This window comes from Cervus canadensis, chromosome 32 (assembly GCF_019320065.1).
Source record: "Cervus canadensis isolate Bull #8, Minnesota chromosome 32, ASM1932006v1, whole genome shotgun sequence".
Lineage (NCBI taxonomy): Eukaryota > Metazoa > Chordata > Mammalia > Artiodactyla > Cervidae > Cervus > Cervus canadensis.
Window position 1 is genome coordinate 882,579 of NC_057417.1, and position 15,064 is coordinate 897,642.

Sequence of the window (15,064 nt, forward strand, 5' to 3'; positions counted from 1 at the left end):
TGGATCTTATTTGTAGCACACAGGATCTTCAGTCTTCGTTGTGGCATGTGAGATCTTTAGTTGCTGCAAGCGAACTCTTAGTTGAAGTATGTGGGCTCTAGTTCCCTGAACAGGAATTGAATCTAGGCCCCCTACATTGGGAGTGTGGAGACTTAGCCACGGGATCAACAGGGAAGTCCTGTCTGATCATACTGAACTCTACAGTAGTACTGCTTAGTTGCTCAGTCGTGTCTGACTCTTCGCAATGCCATGGACTGTGACCGGCCAGGCTCCTCTGTCCATGGGATTCTCCAGGCAAGAAAACTCGAGTGGGTTGCCATTCCCTTCTCCAGGGGATCTTCCCCACCCAGGGATCAAACAAGGGTCTCCTGCATTGCAGAAAAATTCCCTACCATACTGACCAAGTCCTTTGATTCTATGCATATTCTCAAATATGCCATTCCAGTCAAAGCCATGGTAATATGACCAATGTTCACAATTCCATACTGTTATAAGGAGAACACATTCTTATTGAACATATAAAAATAATTATATTTCCATAAAATAAGAATACACAGTAAGAGTTTCAAAATTCTGGAAGGATCTGGTAGAGAAAAAAGAGAAATGTTTCAGTTGTTCTTACAAAGGTATAGATTACCATGTTACTATGAGCCATAATTAACTTGAGAAAGCTTTCCTAATAGAAAACACACATTAAATCAGTAATATTGCAGACAAAAACCATAAAAGCTATAACCACATTCATCAGTGCCGTCACCCCTACATGACTAGTCCATGTTATGATCTTCTGTTAACCATTAATCCCTTAGGGTTTCCATAAGAATTCTTTAATTTCTTACCCAGTTCAGCAGTATGACCTGAAAGTTTTCAGTAAATTGTATATGTATTTAAAAAAACTCCTTTCTATGACTCTTCTTGGAGATGAACTACTTTTCTGCAAAAGCATCAGAGTATGGCAATAACTATCTATAAATAATAAGACTTTAAAGCCATGGTTATACACCTGATTACAATGCAATTGGCAAATAAACTTGGTTACTCTGGTGACATACAAGATTTTAAGATAATACCAAGAATTATGACTGAAAAAATTCTACCAAGACATATTCAAGTCTTAGAAGTTTTATTTAATTTCTAGAACATCTATCTTAATTGCATTTACCCACACAGTATAACCTAAGGTTTATCTCCAACCGCTTGACAATGTTTCCCATGTAATTTAACATACTTAATCATCCTAATTGGCTTAATCTTTGTCTCTGAGATGCCTTCAGGATACTCTGAAGCATCTCAAAGCTAGCTAGAGGTCAAAAGAAATTTAGTTAAATTTGACTGTTGGTGTGGGAAGGAGAGGATGGAACGAATTGAGAGAGTATCATTGATACATAGACATTAGGCAGATTCTTTACCGTTTGAGCTACCAAGTAAGCCTGTAAAATAGATAGCTAGAGGGAAGTTGGCTGCATAACACAGGGAGCTCAGCCTGGTGTTCTGTGACAACCTAAAGGGGTGGGATGGAGGGAGGGAGTTTTAAGAGGGAGGGGTTATATGTATACTTATAGCTGATCCGCATTGTTGTGTGGCAGAAACCAACACAACATTGTCAAGCAATTATTCTCCAATTAAAAATAAATTAAAAAACAAAAGATGTGGACTCTTGGGAAATTTGTCAAGAATATTAAAAGTTTCAAAACATTTGGTCAAAAAGGATCATAGGTCACTACGAGACAATAGTTTTGTTGTTGTTCAGCTGCCCAGTCATGTTTGACTCTTTGGGACCCCATGGACTTCAGCACACCAAGTCTTCCTGTCCTTCCCCATCTCCTGGAGTTTGTTCAAACTCATGTCCATTGAGTTGGTGATGCCATCCAAAGTAAATCAGTATACTTCAATTAAAAAAAAAAAAGGAGTAAGCAATTGTGAACTGTTTGTCCTACCAACATGTCCTGATTGGAAAACTTATGAACATACTCTATAACCTCCTGAAACATACATTTTCTCATAGCATAATTTTTTCTTCTTAATATGGTATAAGGTATGTGTCTAATAAACCCAACATCTTTAATTTTTTCTTCATAAGAAGACAAAGTAGGTAAACTAATGCTTGTTCAGCAATGAATGCTTCAGTATTTTATATCTTATTTGAAATGATCTGGATAGTCAATGACTTTTCCATCATTACCTTAATTTAGCAAAACTCTAAAGTGGCTCAGATGGTAAAGAATCCTTCTGCAGTGCAGGAGACCTGGGTTCAATCCCTGGGTGCAAATGTCCCCAGGAGAAGGGAATCTCTACCTACTCCAGTATTCTTGCCTGGAGAATTCCATGGACAGAGGAGCCTGGTGGGCTATATCTGGGGTTGCAAAGAGTCAGAAATGACTGAGCAACTAACACTTAAAAAGAGAGACTTAAGTCTAAAGTTTTCACTTACAAAAATCTGGAGAAACTATTTCTTTGGTGGGGAGGGGGTTTGGAAATCAGTTTGTATTAATGAGACTTCAACATTTTCTGTATTACTTTTTAAACAAAGGCCCTTGTGAGTCACTATTTGTTGTTGTTTAGTCAGTCAGTAATGTTCAACTCTTTAGGACCCCACGGATTGTAGCCTGCCAGGCTCCTCTGTTCATGGGATTTCCCAGGCAAGCATACTGGAGTGGATTGCCATTTTCTTCTCCAGGGGATCTTCCTGACCCAGGGATCGAACCCACATCTTCTATTCGGCAGGTGGATTCTTTACCACTGAGCCACCTGAGAAGACTGAGTCACTTTTTAGAGAACTCAATATTAGAAAAGGAAATGGCAACCCACTCCAGTGTTCTTGCCTGGAGAATCCCAGGGATGGGATCACACAGAGTCAGACACGACTGAAGTGACTTAGCAGTAGCAGTAGCAATATTAGAAAAAAAGTTTGTCTTTCTCCTAAATATTTGAAATGCTCATTTTAAAATTTATGTTATTGAAATAAAATTGATTTACTATGTTGTGTTAATTTCTTCTGTATAACAATGAGATTCAGTTATATATATACCTAGAATCTTTTTCATCTACTTTTTTTAAAATTATTGATTTATAGTTGAGTCAGCAGGGTTTGATTTCAGAAATCCCAGAGGACTGGGGGAAACAGAGGCACTTGGAGGGCACAAACAAAACCTTGTGCACACCAGGACCCAGGAGAAAGGAGCAGTGACCCCACAAGAGACTGAACCAGACCTGCCTGTGAGTATTTGGGGGTTTCCTATGGAGGTGTGGCTCAACAGTGGCCTGCTGAGGGATCAGAGGCATTGCAGCAGCAGTCTTGGGAGGTGTGGCATGTTGGCATAAGTCCTCTTGGAGGAGGTTGCCATTAGCCCTACCATAGAGGCTATAGCCCTACCATATAGAGTGCAGACTCCAGGACTGGGTCGCCTCAGACCAAACAACTAACAGGGAGGGAGCACAACTCCACCCATCAGCAGAAAATTGGATTAAAGATTTACTGAGGATGGCCCTGCCCACCAGAGTAAGACCCTTTTCCCAACAGCCAGTCCCTCCCATCAGGAAGCTGGCACAAGCATCTTATCTTCATCCATCAGAGGGCAGACAGAAGAAGTAAGAACTTCAATCTCATGGCCTCCAGAACAAAAAGCACAATCACAGAAAACTAACCAAAATGATCTCAGGGATCATAGCCTTGTGTAACTCAATGACAGCATGAGCCGTACTGTGCAGGGCCACCCAAGACGGGCGGGTCATGGTGGAGAATTCTGACAAAATGTGGTCCACTGGAGAAGGCAAAGGCAAGCCACTTCAGTATCCTTGCTTTGAAAACCCCATGAACAATATGAAAAGGCAAAAATACATGACACTGAAAGATGAACTCTCCAGGTCGGAAGGTGCCCAATGTGCTCTTGGGGAAGAGTGGAGAAATAATTCCAAAAAGAATGAAGAGACAGAGCCAAAGTGGAAATGACTCCCAGTGTGTATGTGTCTGGTTATGAAAGTAGTCTGGTGCCTTAAACAACAACGTTGCATAGGAACTTAGAATATCAGGTCCACGAATCAAGGTAAATCGGATACGGTCAAATAGGAGATGGCAAGAGTGAACATCAACATTTTAGCAATCAGTGAACTAAAATGGATGGGAATGGGCGAATTAAATTCAGATGACCATTATATAAACTACTGTGGGAAAGAATCCCTTAGAAGAAATGGAGTAGCCCTCATAGTCAACAGAAGAGTCCAAAATGCAGTACTTTGGTGGTCTCAAAAATGACAAAATGATTTCTGTTTGTTTCCAAGAAAAACCGTTCAATATGACAGTAATCCAAGTTTATGCCCCAACCACTAATGCTGAAAAAGCTGAATTTGAATGGATCTATGAAGACCTACATGGAGAAGGCAATGGCACCCCACTCCAGTACTCTTGCCTGGAAAATCCCATGGATGGAGGAGCCTGGTAGGCTGCAGTCCATGGGGTCGCTAAGAGTTGGACATGAATGACCGACTTCACTTTCACTTTTCACATTCATGCATTGGAAAAGGAAATGGCAACTCACTCCAGTGTTCCTGCCTGGAGAATCCCAGGGACGGGGGAGCCTGGTGGGCTGCCGTCTATGGGGTCGCACAGAGTCGGACACGACTGAAGTGACTTAGCAGCAGCAGCATGAAGACCTACAAGAGCTTTTAGAACTAACGCCAAAAAAAAAAAAAAGTCATTTCATTTTTGGAATTTTGGAGATTGGAATGCAAAAGTAGGAAGTCAAGAGAAACCTGGAGTAACAGGCAAGTTTGCCCTTGGAGTACAAATGAAGCAGGGCAAAGGCTAATAGAGTTTTGCCAAGAAAATGCACTAGTTATAGCAAATATCCTTTTCCAACAACACAAGAGAAGACTCTACACATGGACATCACCAGATGGTCAATACCAAAATCAGATTGATTATATTCTTTGCAACCAAAGATGGAGAAGCTCTACACAGTCAGCAAAAACAAGACCAGGAGCTGACTGTGGCTTAGATCATGAGCTCTTCTATAGCCAAAGTCAGACTTAAATTGAAGAAAGTAGGGAAAACCACTAGGCCATTGAGGTATGACCTAAATCAAATCCCTTATGATTATATGGTGGAAGTGACACATAGATTTAAGGGAAGTGACAAATGGATCTGATGGAGTGCCTGAAGAACTATGGATGGAGGTTTGTGACCTTGTACATTAGGCGGTGACCAAAACCATCCCAAAGAGAAAGAAATGAGAAAAGGCAAAATGGTTGTTTGAGGAGGCCTTAAAAATAGCTGAGAAAAGAAGAGAAGCAAAAGGCAAAGGATAAAAGGAAAGATATACTCAACTGAATTCCAAAGAATAGCAAGGAGAGATAAAATCTTCTTAAGTGAACAATGCAAAGAAATAGAGGAAAACAATAGAATGGGAAAGATTAGAGATCTCAAGAAAATTAGAGATATCAAGGGAACATTTGCAAAGATGGGCAAAATAAAGACAGAAACAGCAAAGACCTAACAGAAGCTGAAGAAATTAAGAAGGGGTGGCAGGAATACACAGAAAAACTGTACAAAAAAGGTCTTAATGACCTGGATAACCATGATGGTGTGGCCACTCACCTCGAGCCAGACATCCTGGAGCATGAGGTCAAGTGGGCCTTAGGAAGTAACACCACGAGCAAAGTTAGAGGAGGTAATAGAATTCCAGCTGAGCTATTTCAAATCCTAAAAGATGATACTGTTAAAGTGCTGCACTTAATATGCCAGCAACTTTGGAAAATTCAGCAATGGCCACAGGATTGGTAAAGGTCAGTTTTCATTCCAGTCTCAAAGAAGGGCAATGCCAAAGAATGTTCAAACTACTGGGCGATTGCAATCATTTCAGATGTGAGCAAGGTAATGCTCAAAATCCTTTAAGCTAGGCTTCAGCAGCACATTAACCGAGAACTTCCAGATATTCAAGCTGGACTTAGAAAAGGCAGAGGAACCAGATATCAAATTGCCAATATCCGTTGGATTATAGAAAATGCAAGAAGATTCCAGGAAAACATCTACTTCTGCTTCATTGATTACACTAAAGCCTTTGACTGTGTGGATCACAAAAAAATGGAAAATTCTTAAAGAGATGGGACTACCAGAGCACCTTACCTGCTTCCTGAGAAACCTGTATGCAGGTCAAGAAGCAACAGTTAGAACCAAACTTGGAACAACAGACTGGCTGAAATTTGGGAAAGGAGTATGTCAAGGCTGTATTTTGTCAACCTGCTTATTTAACTTCTATGCAGAGTACATCATGTGAAATGCTGGGCTGGATGAAACATAAACTGGAATCAAGATTGCAGGGAGAAATATCAACAACCTCAGATACGCTGCTAATATCACCCTAATAGCAGAAAACAAAGAAGAATTAAACTACCTCTTGATGAGAGTGAAAGAGGAGAGTGAAAAAGCTTGCTAAAAACTCAACATTCAAAAAACGAAGAACATGGCATCCAGTCCCATCATTTCACAGCAAACAGATGGGGGAAAAATGGAAACAGTGACAGATTTTATTTTGGGGGCTCCAAATTCCATGAAATTAAAAGATGCTTGCTCCTTGGAAGAAAAGCTATGACAAACCTAGATGGTGTATTAAAAAGTGGAGACATAGCTTTGTCAACAAAGGTCTGTAAAATCAAAGCTATGGTTTTTCCAATAGTCATGTATGGATGTGAGAGCAGGACCATAAAGAAGACTGAGCACCAAAGAGTTTATGCTTTCAAACTCTGGTGCTGGAGAAGACTCTTGAGAGTCCCCTGGACTACAAGGAGATCAAACCAGTCAATCTTAAAGGAAATTAACCCTGAATATTCATTGGAAGGACTGATGCTGAAGCTGAAGCTCCAATACTTTGGCCACCTGATGCAAAGTGCCAACTCATTGGAAAAGACCCTGATGCTGGGAAAGATTGAGGGCAGAGGAGAAGAGGATGAGATGGTTGGATGGCATCACTGACTCAACGGACATGAATTTGAACAAACTCCAGGAAATAGTGAAGGACAGGGAAGCTTGGCATGCTGCAGTCCATGAGATCTCAAAGAGTGTGAGATGATTTAGTGACTGAACAACAGTTGATTAAGTCGGTAAAGAATCCACCTGCAATACAGGAGACACCTGTAATGCAGGAGACCTGGTTTTGATCCCTGTGTCAGAGATCCCCTGGGGCAGGAAATAGCAACTCACTCCAGTATTCTTGCCTGGGAAATCTCGTGGACAGAGGAGCCTGGTGGGCTACAATTCCATGGGGTTGCCTAAGTCAGATGTGACTGAGTAACTAAAAACAACAACATACTTGACTTACTATGTTGTATTAATTTCTGCTGTACAGAAAATTGACTCCATTGTGTGTGTATTTTATATTTATATATATATATAATATATATATATATATATATTTCTCTTTATTTCCATTATGGTTTATGGCAGGATATTAAGTATAGTTCCCTGCGTTACACCCTAGGACCTTGCTGTTTATCCATTCAATATATAATAGGAAATAATTTCAGAGTAGAGCTGGACCCAGTTTTCTGGCAGCAGGATGGCTATGGGCCAGGGCAGGGATGCACTGTTGCCAGGTGTGAACTGATACCATCCCCAAGAATAACATTGCATGGCCAAGTATAGGGAGTGAGGGACTGTATTGGCTGAGATGGATGTCCAAGCAGTTGGATGTGTTCAAGACCAACCTGGAAGAATATGTTAGCAAGCCCAAGCAGGGGATCTGGAAGAAGAATCCTGAATTCCAGATGCAGTTCCAGGACATGTGTGCTACTACTGGGGGGGATTCTTTGGCTTCTGGGAAAGGATTTCGGTCTGAGACCCTAGGTGTAGGAGACATCTATTACAAGCTGGGTGTCTAGATTGTCCAAGTGTGCCTGGCCCTGAAGCAACAGAATGGAGACCTGATAACTCTGGAGGGACTACATGGCAATAACAGGTGTTAAAAGGAAAGGTCAAATTCACCCAGGATGTCAGCCAAGATGACCTGATTGGGGCCATCAGGAAGCTGAAGGCCCTCGGCACTGGCTGTGGCGTCATCCCTGGGGGTGACACTTACCTCCTTCGGTTCGTCCCACTGAGCTAAACATGGATCATGCTGTGGTGCTGCAGGTGGCAGGGACAATGGCTCTGTGGCTGTCAGTGATATCAAAGTCAGTCTTTTCTTTTTTCAAGTATTTATTTGGCTACGCTGGTCTTTGTTGCTGCAGGAGCCACCCTCAAGTTGCAGTGTGGTGCATGGGCTTCATGGCAGTGGGTTCTCTTGTTGCGGCTCCCAGATTCAGGAGATGCAGTGCACAGGGGCTTAGTTGCTCCACAGCATGTGGCATCTTCCCACACCAGGAATTGAACCCGTGTCTCCTGCATTGGCAGGAGAATTCTTTACTGCCGAAACCCCTACCAAAGCCAGTCTTAAATGGGAGATGGAGTGAGCAAGGCAAGTGCTAGAACACCTGCTGAAGGAAGGGCTGGCTTGGCTGGATCTGCTGGGCTCCAGGGGAGACCTACCACTAATGCCAGGGCTCCTCTCTGACCTCTAGATGTCCAGGAGAGTACAGCTGAGGAGACCAGAGAGGCCCACTCCTGACTGCGAATGCTGAAGCGGGCACAGGTGCGGGCAAGGAGAAGAGAGAGGAGTTGATGGTGAATAAAACCTGGACAACTTTGTTTTCAAAAAGAACTTCCCGGATGGTCTAGTGGTTAAGAGTCTATACTTCCACTGGGGAGACACAGGTTCGATCCCTGGTCTGGGAAGACCCCACATGCTTCAGAGCAACAAAGCCATGCACCACAACTCACAAATGAGCCCACGCTCTAGAGGCTGGGAGCCACAAGTATTGAAGCCCACTGGCCTTGAGTCTGTGCTCCCCAACAAGTGGAGCCCCCACAAAGAGAAGGCCACACCCCACAACAAAGAGTAGCCCCTGCTCATTGTAACTGGAGGAAAGCCTGGGTAGCAATGGAGACCCTGCACAGCCAAAATTAAGTAAATATAGAAGATGAAAAAGACTTTCTAACCCATCAGAAAAAAAAAAAGAACAGGAGGACTTCCCTGATAGTCCAGTGGTTAAGATTGTGTACTTTCACTGCAGGGAGTGACGGTTCAATCTAAGAACTAAGATCTCAACAAGCCCTGAGATGTGCCCCCCCCCAATTTTTTAAAATATACAAATCTAAAACATTATTTCTAAAGAGTTCACCTTAGAAGCTCTTATCTCATTTACTCAGTTTTGCTACTTATGACATATTATCATACCAAGTTAATTTTTCTTCTCTTTGTTAAAAATTGAAATGTAGTTGATCTACAATGTTGCATTAGTTTCTGAGGTACAGCAAAGTGATTCAGATAAATATATATAATCAATATATATATAATTTTCAGATTTTTTTCCAATATAGCTCACCACAAGATAATATTGTAGTAAGATAAAAGATAGTGAATATAGTTCCCTATGCTATACGGTAGGACCTTGTTTATCTATTTCACATATAGTAGTTTGTATCCAGTATTTTGGTTATCTAATGTGAACAGCTGACTCATTGGAAAAGTCCCTGATGCTGGGAAAGACTGAGGGCAAAAGAAGAAGAAGGCATCAGAGGATGAGATGTTTGGATGGCATAACTGATGCAAATGGACATGAACTTGGGCAAATTTTGGGAGATGGTGAGGCATAGGGAGGCCTGGCATGCTGCAGTCCATGAGGTCACAAAGAATCAGCCAAGACTGGGTTGTTGAACAATAACAAGTTTGTACCTACTCATCCCTGCCTATGAATAGCTATGGTTCAGACATCCAAGGAAATAACCAGGGGACACTATGGGTGTAATGTCAGACTAGTCCTTGCATTGCTAAGAACTTGAGTTTTCTGAGTTGTGTCAGACTTGGATGCCACCAGACATTCTCAAAACGATGTCTGCTGGCAGCTAGTAACTGCAATCTTACTTTTTTTTTTTTTCAATCTTACTTTTTATAAAGCCAGACAGCTGGCTACTTGACTATATGTCTCCCCAAAGTGCCAGGTCCAGAGTGGGTTTCAGGCCTCTTCTTCTGAAAAGAAATGAGATGTATTTTGTCTATTAAGATTCCAGTTGTCACTTCCAACTACTTCTACTTGGGTCTGTTGCCCCAAAATAACAGACCAAGGGATTGAGGTTTTAATCATACAAGACTCAGGTCCAGGATCTGGTACTCAGAAATACTTCCAGTTCAGTGTCTATTCTTCAGACTGAGGCAGCACTAAGCCCCATTTCAACAGGAAGTTACCAGAGCCATAATTGCCCAGTTCCCTGAATTAAAGTGAGCAGGAGTCTATGGGGTTTGGGGGTCTTTCTGTCTTCTATTTCTTTTTTGTAGGATATACACTTCATCCAGCCTCTTTGATAGTCCCTGAGTTCCAAAGGGCAGATTCAAATAGTTGCTGATCAGGGAAGGGACAGGATACAAAAACAGGGGAGGAACAGTCAAGTGAGTTTGAGTGAACTCTTGAAGTTGGTGATGGACAGGGAGGCCTGGCATGCTGCAGTCCATGGGGTCTGAAAGACTGAACTGAACTGAACAGACAAGCGATGGTACAGCCTTAGGGCAGGGTCCTGTTTCCTACTCAAGGAATATACATAACAATATCTTTGGGTTCTTTGGCAGAACTGGAGCCCCACCCACGTGGAGGATGGTAACTTCAGGCTGAGCACAAGATTCCTGGAGCACCACCCTGTTGCCTCGCACCAACCAATCAGAACAAAGTCACACACCCTGCAGCCCTCACCCCAAGTTGTGCGTTCTTTCCCTCGGCCCTGTTTGGCCTCTGTCTATTTCACGGTTTCAGGCTAACTGGCTGTTATTAGAAGGGTGAATGCTGGTTTCAGATCCAGCTCAATTGGTAAAGAATCTGTCTGCAATGTGGGAGACGTGGGTTCGATCCCTGGGTTGGGAAGGTCCCCTGGAGAAGGGAAAGGCTACCCACTCCAGTATTCTGGTCTAGAGAATTCTGGTCACAAAGAGTTGGATGTGACTTGCTTTTCTTTCTTTCATATCTATATTTAGATTAGGTAGAGAGAGACTTCTGCTCTGCTAGGCAGGACTATGCCCATGCACAGAAGCAAGAAGTTACAGAAGAAAGAGACCTCCATCCCAATCCCCAAAAAGTATCTTGAGTATGAAGTCTCCCAGGGGGAGTTGTTAGGCGAAACACACTGACTGACTGCCCACCGTAGCCAGGCACCATAGTAACCATTTGCATGAGTTATTTTACAACAGAAGATCTTGCTAATGAACACGGAACTAAAAAGCCACCACCAACTGGAAGAGTTTGGGAAAGGTCAAAAGAAGACCACGTGTCCTATCACCTCCCAAAATCCTTCTCGCTGGCATTCATCTTCGCTGGGCTATGTCTGCACCACGAGGAAGGAAGCTGAGTCAAAACAAAGACTTGGCCAAAGACAACCCAGAAACTAATCCCATCAACATAAAACCTGAGGCTGTGAGCCAAGTGGCAGAACAGTTCTCCTGGTTTCCCCTACCCTGCTGCTCTCCACCTGGGCGCCCCTTCCCAATAAAGTCTCTCGCTTTGTCAGCATGTGTGTCTCCTCAGACAATTCATTTCCAAATATTAGACAAGAGCCCACTCTTGGGTACTGGAAGGGGTCCCTCTTCCTGCAACAAAAGTTTAAAATGAGGGTGCCATGTGCTCAATCGTGTCCAATTCTTTGCGACCTCATGGACTGTAGCCCACCAAGTTCCTCCGTCCATGGAATTTTCCAGGCAAGAATACTGGGGTATGTGGCATTTCTTCCTCCAGGGGATCTTCCTAACCCAGGGATCGAACTTGAGTCTCTGGCGTCCCTTGCATTGCAGGCAGATTCTTTACCCATTAAGCCATCCAGAAAGCCCAGACTTGAGAATATGCCATTTCATTTTTTTCCCCAGTATATTTTTGTGATAGATTCTTAGAATGGGATTCCTGAATCAAGAGGTACATGCATACATTTAACTATATTCATTAATCAACAACTCTTCTCTTCTTCCTCCCCATAGCCCATGGTAACCACAGGGATATAAAGTTTTTCAAGAACCACAAAACAGAAACCCCAAACTGATGGGTATCTTTATCCTTATATCTGTGGCTTTGAGTTTTCTGAATGATATCAAGATAACTTTTCAATAGACAAGTTTTCTTGAATCAAAAGTTTATTAATCTTGTTTTGTTTTAATTTTTTCTCTGAATCACAAAAATTGAAGCTCTTATAGAAATCTGCAAAACAAAGATACAAATATAAAAGTAAGAATCACGCAATTCCAGCAGCAGAAGATTACCAGTAACCATTTTGATATGTTTCATTCATTCGTCCAAATTTTCTTTTTCATTCTTCTGTTTGTTCCAGAGAAAGCCCCATATAAGCTCATGTAGTAGGTATATGCATACAGATATATTTATATATGAGGCTTCTCCGACGGCTCAGCAGTAAAGAATCGGTCTGCAATGGAGGAGCCGCAGGAGACACGGGATCGACCCCTGAATCGGGAAGATCCCCTAGAGGACAGGATGGCAATCCACTCCAGTATTCTCGCCTGGAAAATCCCCATGGACAGAGGTGTCTGGCGGGCTACAGTCCATGGGGTCGCACAGAGTCAGACACAACTGAAGCAATTTAGCACACACACACATGTTTCTATATGGCTCTCTGTCTGTTGTGTGATCTGTAATGATAAAGGTAGGATTACACTGCAAATGCCTGCTTTTTAAAGCATTTTAAAATGGCCATCAAATATTTTTCAAAAACACTCTCTATTAGAATGAACGTGTATGAAAATTTCATAACGTTTTAATTGCTGTATATATGCACTGTTTCTAGATTTTTGTTGTTCAGGATACATTTTGTGTATAAATCTTATCTGAGAAGTCTATTTTCTTAGTGTTATTACTAGAAATGGGTTTCTGGGTCAAAGGATGTACTCGTCTGTATCAGGATTCACTCTTCTATTATTTGTGGTCTCACGAGTTGGATCATGTACAGAGATTCACAAACTCCCCTGTATGTATAAAGTTATTTTATCTTCTGCAGTCAAATTCTCTTCCCCTGAGCTATACCCCCTATTTTATCTTCTAATCATAGAAGAGCACTCCCTTATATCACCTAAATAAATCATTTTATTCACCAAACATTTGTAGCAATCTTTTGTCAATAGACCAGGATAAAACCTGCAGATTAGACTGAGATCAACTCTGTCACTTAGTCACTAAATCGTGACCAACTCTTTGTGACACCATGGACTGTAGCATGCCAGGCTCCTCCCTCATGGAATTTTCCAGGCAAGAATACTGGAATGGGTTGCCATTTCCTTCTCCAGGGGATCTTCCTGATCCGGGGATCGAACCCTGTCTCCTGCTTAGCAGTGAGCCACCAGGGAAGCCCGAGGCCAACTCTAGATCACAGTTAATTAATATGCTTAACTCACCCTTAGGAAATGAGATGATTTGGCTCCATTCACGTTGTGGCATATTCCCTCTCACTCAGCACGTTCAGTGGAGGCACCACTGGACCAGACTTGTAATTTCAGTTCAGTTCAGTTGCTCAGTTGAGTCTGACTCTTTGCAACCCCATGGACTGCAGCATACCAGGCCTCCCTGTCCATCACCAACTCCTGGAGCTTGCTCAAACTTATGTCCATCGAGTCAGTGATGCCATCCAACCATCTCATCCTCTGTCTTCCCCTTTTCTCCTCCCTCCTTCAATCTTTCCCAGCATCAGGGGCTTTTCTAGTGAGTCAGTTCTTCTAATCAGGTGGCCAAAGTATTGGAGTTTCAGCTTCAGCATCAGTCCCTCCAATGAACATTCAGGACTGATTTCCTTTAGGATTGACTGGTTGGATCTCCTTGCAGTCCAAGGGACTCTCAAGAGTCTTCTCCAACACCACAGTTCAAAAGCATCAATTCTTTGGGGCTCAGCTTTCTTTATAGTCCAACTCTCACATCCATACATGACTACCGGAAAAACCATAGCTTTGTTTAGACGGACCATTGTCAGCAATGTCTCTGCTTTTTAATATGCTGTCTAGGTTGGTCATAGCTTTTCTTCCAAGGAGCAAGAGTCTTTTAATTTAAGTTACTTTAAATATGTTAATTAAGGAGAGAGTAGGTCTTTAGTATACTTGGTGATGGGACTTCCCTTATAGCTCGGCTAGTAAAGAATCCGCCTGCAATGGGGGAGACCTGGGTTCGATCCCTGGGTTGGGAAGATCCCCAGGAGAAGGGAAAGACTACTACTCCAGTATTCTGACCCAGAGGATTCCATGGACTATATAGTCCCTGGGGTCGCAAAGAGTCAGACTGGACTGAGCGACGTTCACTCACATGTTTGGTGATGGTCTCGATACTCCAGTTATTTAATATAACTGGAAACAAACTGTTCTGCAAAATGAGCTTTGCAGATAATGAGGATAACCAGTTAAAGCAGTAGAGTCTCAGGTGCAAAAGTTCCAATATTGAAAGCAGATTCCCTAATTTCTTAATTATAATGGATCTAGCACAGATGGTAAAGAACCTGCCTGCAATGCAGGAGACCCGGGTTCGATTCCTGGGTGGGGAAGATCCCTGGAGGAGGAAATGGCAATCTACCCCAGTACTCTTGCTTGGGAAGTCCCATCGAGAGAGGAGCCTGTCGAGCTACAGTCCATACGATAGGAAAGAGTTGGACACGACTGAGCGACTAACGCTTCTAACAGTATAAATGAGTTTTCCTCCATGCATATCGATTGTGAAGCTCCTTGAAAGCAGAAGTCTTTCTCCCTAGATTTATGTGGGATATTTCATTCTCCATTGCTCATGAAGACCTTCAGAAGAAAGAAAAATGTTTTTTTATCCCATGTTTTCGAGAGTCTGAAACCCATAATCTGTTTGGACAAGCCTTAACTGGATACCTGTTTTATGCCAGGCAGGCCAGTGCTGGGTGTTCAAGAGGAGAGACTTCGGTTTTGCTTTGAGAAGCTCACTCCTCAAAGCAAGGGGAGAGTGACCTCAGAGTATGGCAGGTGGATGCCCGGAGGCTCAGGTTTTCCTC

General features: G+C 42.6%; 1 protein-coding gene and 1 pseudogene across 1 annotated transcript in view; both read left to right on the forward strand.

Annotated features, from left to right (window-relative positions):
• Positions 1-15,064, forward strand: part of LOC122432858 (poly(A)-specific ribonuclease PARN-like) — an 853,726-nt gene that overhangs the window by 641,490 nt on the left and 197,172 nt on the right.
• LOC122433078 lies at positions 7,623-8,550 on the forward strand (annotated as a pseudogene).